The sequence below is a fragment of the Elephantulus edwardii genome, unplaced genomic scaffold (assembly GCF_000299155.1).
Source record: "Elephantulus edwardii isolate Elephantulus edwardi_28Jun2011 unplaced genomic scaffold, EleEdw1.0 scaffold00109, whole genome shotgun sequence".
NCBI classification, from domain to species: domain Eukaryota; kingdom Metazoa; phylum Chordata; class Mammalia; order Macroscelidea; family Macroscelididae; genus Elephantulus; species Elephantulus edwardii.
In genome coordinates this window covers 8,230,630-8,236,629 of record NW_006399859.1, presented here as the reverse complement: position 1 = coordinate 8,236,629, position 6,000 = coordinate 8,230,630, and positions in this window count along the sequence as shown.

Genomic DNA, 6,000 nt, shown 5'->3' with positions numbered 1-6,000 from the left:
ACTTTTATTCCTCCAAACCCACCACCTTGAAATAGATTGGGTAGAGATGCATCTGGGCTCCTAGGAATCCAGTGGAGGAAATTGGGCATATGACCCTAAAGGTCAGGAGAGAGAGGACCCTTTGGGAAGTGGGGGCAAGAGTTCACACTTGCATCCAGAATCCCTTTGGGTTGCTGGCTGGGTCTCCAGGCCAGAGTCAAAAGCCGGGACACAGGAGTTTGCGCCAGGACAAGTGCCAGGACATGGACGTCATCCTAGCGCCCCATTGACAGTGCAGCGAAGAGCCCCGGAGTCCAGCCCAGTTTGCAGCTGGGAGGCTTCAGGCCATCTCCAGATGGAAACTTCAAGCACAGCCCTCAGACCGGTTACGTGGAGAGGAGGACATGCAGCCCGTCTCTCTAACAATCAAGTCCTGCCAACCTCACACAATACTTATTTTTAGTTTCCCAAATAGGGGTAGCATTCAATATCTGGCAATTCATATACAAAACAAATGTTTTCAAACTTCGCCAGCCTAAGAGCGCTAAAATAAAACTCAAAACACCCGGACAACAATCACCTTTTATCTACTTCGAAGACACAATTTTCCTTTTATCTTAAAGCTCCGTGAAGCGCCCAGGAAACCTTACAGCATGGAGCTAATCTGCCCTCCGCAGCCCCGGGCCGCTACTTGGGGCGCCAGAGCACGAGCCCCTTCCAAGCTCCGCCAGGCCCTTCACGGAGAGAAGCAAGCTGCGCCTGGCCAGTGAACCACGCTTGGGCGAGCCCCGGGGACGACCAGCAGCACCTTTCAGCTGCGCCGATTCTGGGGAGTGGCGGATCTCCGCTGCCACTGCAGGGAGGCAAACGGTGCGGGTCAGGCTTTGGGGACTAGGAAATACCTTACACATAACTGCGTGCCCCACCTGTGGACTCCTTGGCTGAGGCTGGGCTGGGCCAGACTTGCGCCCCCAGCCCCACGTCCCACCCCCGCTAAGCCTGGCTCCTCTGTCGGGGAGCTCAGGGCTTGAGATTCTAATTGACTTGAAATTCAGGTGTTTATTCCTGAAAAGATCATAAAAACGTAACGTCCCAAATTGGGAAGAGAGAAGAGAGACCAAAGCTGAGTTGCCAGCAACTCGTGCACGGTCCCAGGAAAGTGGCCGAGTAGGGGCAGCGGGTGGCGATGGGAGGCGGGTGCGCACACGTTTTCTAGCCACCCGGGTTTTTCTTTCTGAATTCTCTTGAGTAAACTTCACCTCGTGAAGATCCTCAGTTCCCGCCTGCCCTCCACAGCGTCAACTCCACAAATAGCCAAAGTTTCCAAATCAAAATGGGGTTGGGGTGGGGATAGCATTAAGAAGCCCAGAAGCACAGGGTCCCCCCCGACCTCCCACCCACGAGCCTGGCTGTCACTAAAGCTCTGCGGAAAACTGCGGCATCGCAGTCACAAGGCGAATCAACCCAACACTTTTCAAGAAAACAAAATATCCCCTAGGAAACTTACTTTGCATTTAGTCTCTAGTCTTTGGGGGGAGCGGTTTAGGTCAGTCGTAAGGGAAGCCCGTTTTGTCCAGGTTGGATATTGTCTACTTATGGATCAGCCCTTGGGTGAGGGTTTATTTTAATTTATGGCTTATGCATTCTTTTAAGGTCGATTTACATGACCTCCGGCTACAACTAAGACAGGCGAGGAGGGCACTCCAGTCGTCAGTCGGCCAAACCCACAATTAAAACAGCCCTCCCCCTGTTCTCGGTGTGACTGGGGCTCTCCCGGAGGAGGCTGGCTGCCTACTTTTCATTCTTTCCTCGCCGTTCTTCATTCAGCTTTTTTTCTTCTTCAATTCGCCCTTCCTTTTTTCTCTCTTTATTTTATTAATACCATGAAATAAAATGAGATACCAGTTTGATACCAGTTTGAAAGTTTTAGTGTAACTTTCGCTAAACCCAAGCCTGCAGCGATAAAGATACAGCGATCACAAAGCCCTCAAGATGCTGCCCTCTGGTGAGTAAAAAGGGCATCACCACCCAGCGGTCCCCTCTGAAGCCTCGCGGAGCTCACACACACGTTTTTGCTTACACTTAAGAGAGTAGTAAGTGAGAGAGGGGAACTATACTATACACGTAGGCACGCGAGTTTCCCTCTATCGTCACACATAGATGAACTTCAAGGAAATACCTACCTCAAACTCCACAGAGACTTAAAAATTCATTCTCTAAACCCCCTGACTTTTTTTTTATCGTTCCCAGTTTTACACCTTAAAGTATCTATAAAGGGAGGTGAAAGAGAAGGCATTGGGTGGACGAGAGGCTGGATACTGAAGATGGTGATAAAAGCTTTCTGTTGTCAAAAGTCTCTCTCTCCCCCTCTTTTGTCTTGGTGTCCTGCACAGAAATACCTACAGCTACACAAGTGTTTTCTTGGAGTAGATTTAGAGCAAAGGGGGGGGGGGGGTAACAAAACCAGAACCCTGCCACGCAAATCTGTCACCACCACCGGAACAAGGCACAACTCTCTTAGAGGGGACTCGTACTCTGGTTGTGTGTCCAGCAGCGAGCGCAGCCGCTTGGGCCCCTTTCTCTGCCTCTACTCCCAGCTCTGTGTCTGTCCCACGGAGCGGAGCGCCCTCCTCCTTCCCCTCCCCGCCCTCCCAGCCAAGTACGGTAACCCGCCCGCCCGGCGGAGCAAGCCCGGCTCCTCCGGGAACCCGCGCCCTCGCTGGGCTCTGCGGGCTCCGCGGGCTCCGCTTGTCCCTGTGCCTGTTCGCTGTTAGTTCTACTCCAGTCCTTCAGTCCCAGCTCAGGGAAAGTAACCCTGGAGCTGCCCGGAAGGGGAGAAGCGGAAGGTCGGGGAGGCGGGCCCCCCGCAACCAGTCCCGGGGTTCCTGCCCTCTGCCCCGCCGGCTCCCCAACAGGTAGCCCAGCCGGGCCGCGCGCTCGCTCTGCTTCCCTCGCTCTCTAGATCGCTAGCTCCGTCCCGGTTACCTGGGCGCGCTCCAGGATGGTACCGCACGGGAGGGCTCCTTGTGCGCTGCGCCGCGGGAGTAAATGGCATTAAAGAAAAAGGGAAAGATACAAACAAAAAAAAAAATTTTTAAAGAAGGGGAGTCGATGCTAGGTCAATCAGCACAGCTCAGGAGCAGGGGAGCGGAGCCCCCCAGCGCCGGGGCCCGCACAACCCGTTAACTCAAGTCTGCGGGGGTGTCCCGCCACAGCGGGGGGAAGCGCTGACCGGCAGAAGTTTGCTGCGGGGGTGCCAGAAGGTGCACGCAGAGCGGGGTGACTAGGGGCTTCCCCCCTGAAACAAGTGAAGGCGATGGTTAGTGCTGTCAATCTTGGCAATCAGTGTGAGCGGCCATGTCGTAAGTATTCAAAGCATTTCCCGTCGTGCAACATCAGAAAGTGAGTGGCCAGGGCATTGATCTAAGAGAGGGAGAGGAGGCAGGGCTCCCCTCCCAGACAACACAAGCAAGATGAGACAAGAGGCGAGGGAGGCAGCGAGCCAGGCAGGGAAGCTGGGAGGGCGGGGGAGGGCCGGGGGAAGAAGGAGGGGAGAGCGCGAGGCAAAGGCAAGAGAGAGCCGGAGTGAGAGAGAGGACCGACCGGCGAGACCCGAGTTGGAAATAAAGAAAGCGCCGGCAAGAAGAGTGAAGCTACAATTAATCGCGATTTGGAAGGGGACAAAGAAAAGGGAGAGCTGGAATCTGAGCGGGACGGAGACAACAGGGACAAGGGTTCTCTGGGAGAAGAGACAAGCTCCAGAGAAAGGACCAAAGGAGCTTTTAATAGGGTTGGGGTAGGAGTGCGAGAATGCTAACCAGCCACACTACTAGGGAGGAGGAGTCAAGGAGACGGCAAGCTAAAGTGGGAAAAGGTAGGCAACTGGAGAAAAGAATGGCGCAAACTCGAGAAAAGAAGAAAGTAAAGTGGGAGGGCCAATGGAGCTGTGCTTTGGAAAAGTTAGATGACAGAAGGAGGAATCGACTGGACGTAAGAGCTGTAATATGGGACTAGATTTTTTAAAAAAGTGAATCATGAAAGAAGCAGAGAAGGGGAAGCAAAGCCACTGACGCAGCCCAAGGAGAAGGAAAGAAGGGTGATTATTAGAGTGGATAATAAGAGTTATGAAGGAAAATGAAAAAGAAGAAGAGAGGAAAGAGATGAAGCCCAAGAAATGAAAACCTTTTAGTTAGTTTTCCCCCAGCAAATGGGGGAAAACAAATTTCTCTCAAAAGATAGAAGAGAGATTGAAAGGGAGGGGAGAAAAAAAAGACAATTGATAAGGATGTTCCTAACCTACATATGTGGCAGTGTTCTGGAGACCACATGGACTATGAAATGTATAAGTTAAAATTAACTATAATTTTAAGACATGTATAAACAATAAAAAATCATTATACCAAAATAATTTCACTTAAGTGTGTTATTTGGAATTGGGAGGGTGGTATATATTTGTTACCTCTACTTTGTAGAGTATGTAATTTGGGGAAACAAATTTAAAAGGGATGAGTTCAAAGTTGTAAAAGACAAAGTGAGACTGAGAGTTCAGTTACCTAGGATAACACATGGAAATACAGAAACGTAGAACATTATATTGATAAAAGATCTAAGGGGTGGGGGAGAACCCTACATAAATGAAAGGTTCCCCTTCATTCAAGTGTAGGATAGATGGGGGAAATGCAAGCATACAGAATGGTCTAAAGGAGCAGAGACCTGAGACTTTATCTCAGTGCAAAACAGCTTGGACACTGTAAAGAAAGGGATGGGATAATCCTGGTGCCTGGCAGTAGAGATGCAAAGTAAAATAGAGTTGGAAAAACTATCTTTAACAGTAGTAGACACAGGGCTAACTAGAAGTCAGTGTACACAAAGTGAGGTTGTTTTGCATTAACCCAGGACCAAAGAAATAGGCCAGTCCCCAGAAATTGAGTTTCCTGGTGAGTCCAGATTAAAAATTGTGGTGCCTCATAGGCACAGACTTATGAAGGAGATACAGATGAGAAAAGGGATCAGTAATAGTGGCTGGGGGGTGGGAACCAAACAGAAAATTCAGGCAACTTTAGACTACTAAAGTTGCCAAACTTGAGAAAGACTTCTTAGAGATTAAGTGAAAAAGATAAAGCAAAAGAAAAGTTTGTATTTTTTTATAATAACTTTAAAGAAAATGGAGAGAGTAAGTAACACAGAAGAGAAAAAAGGCTGACATATCAATTAATATATTAGCTTCTTATAGTCCACTCCAAGTGGGGCTTCAGATGAACTCTACATGAGAGAAGGAAAGGGGTAATAATAAAGATGGCAATGAATACTTATATTCAGTGGAACAAATATATTAGTCAGGTGCTTCTTCCTCCATAAAAAGAGTTGCATAAGAATTGGGAGCATGGGTTTGAGAGTTGACTTGATTGTTGGCTTTGAGGAGAGTGGATCCCCAAGAAGGGATCTTGTCTTGGATTCACTACCCTAGAGACTTTCAGAACTGGGACATCTTTACCAAGATACTAGAGCCTCAAGGCCTGAGGAGACCTGCAAACTGGCTACATAGGGTCTCAACTCCAGGAACTGAAGAGAATACCCCTTACGCTCAGAGATCCAAGAAATTCACTAGAGCCAATGTTTCTATTTTAGACAGAAACCAAATCTTTTCCATTGTTTGTAAATATATGTGGCCTTGTCAGGTCAGCATTCAATTCTTCAGGTTGGACACTCTGAGTGCTAGCCCTGGAACTCAATCACCATAAAATCAACTGTCCTATAGCCAATGCTAATTCATGATGGCCCCAAAATGCCAGCATGTGTCAGAGTAGAACTATTATGCTCCTGAATTTTTCAATATCTGATGTTTTTTAAAGTAGATCACCAGGCCTCTGGATGGGCTTGATATTTCAATTCTTCAGGTTTGACGACTGTACCACCCAAGGGTTCCCAGGAACTCAACCATAGGGAGCAGGGGGGAAACTATCCACAGCCTAAAAAGTCAGAGAGAAACTGTCTTTTAAGTCCCAAAGCCTAAATCCTTGG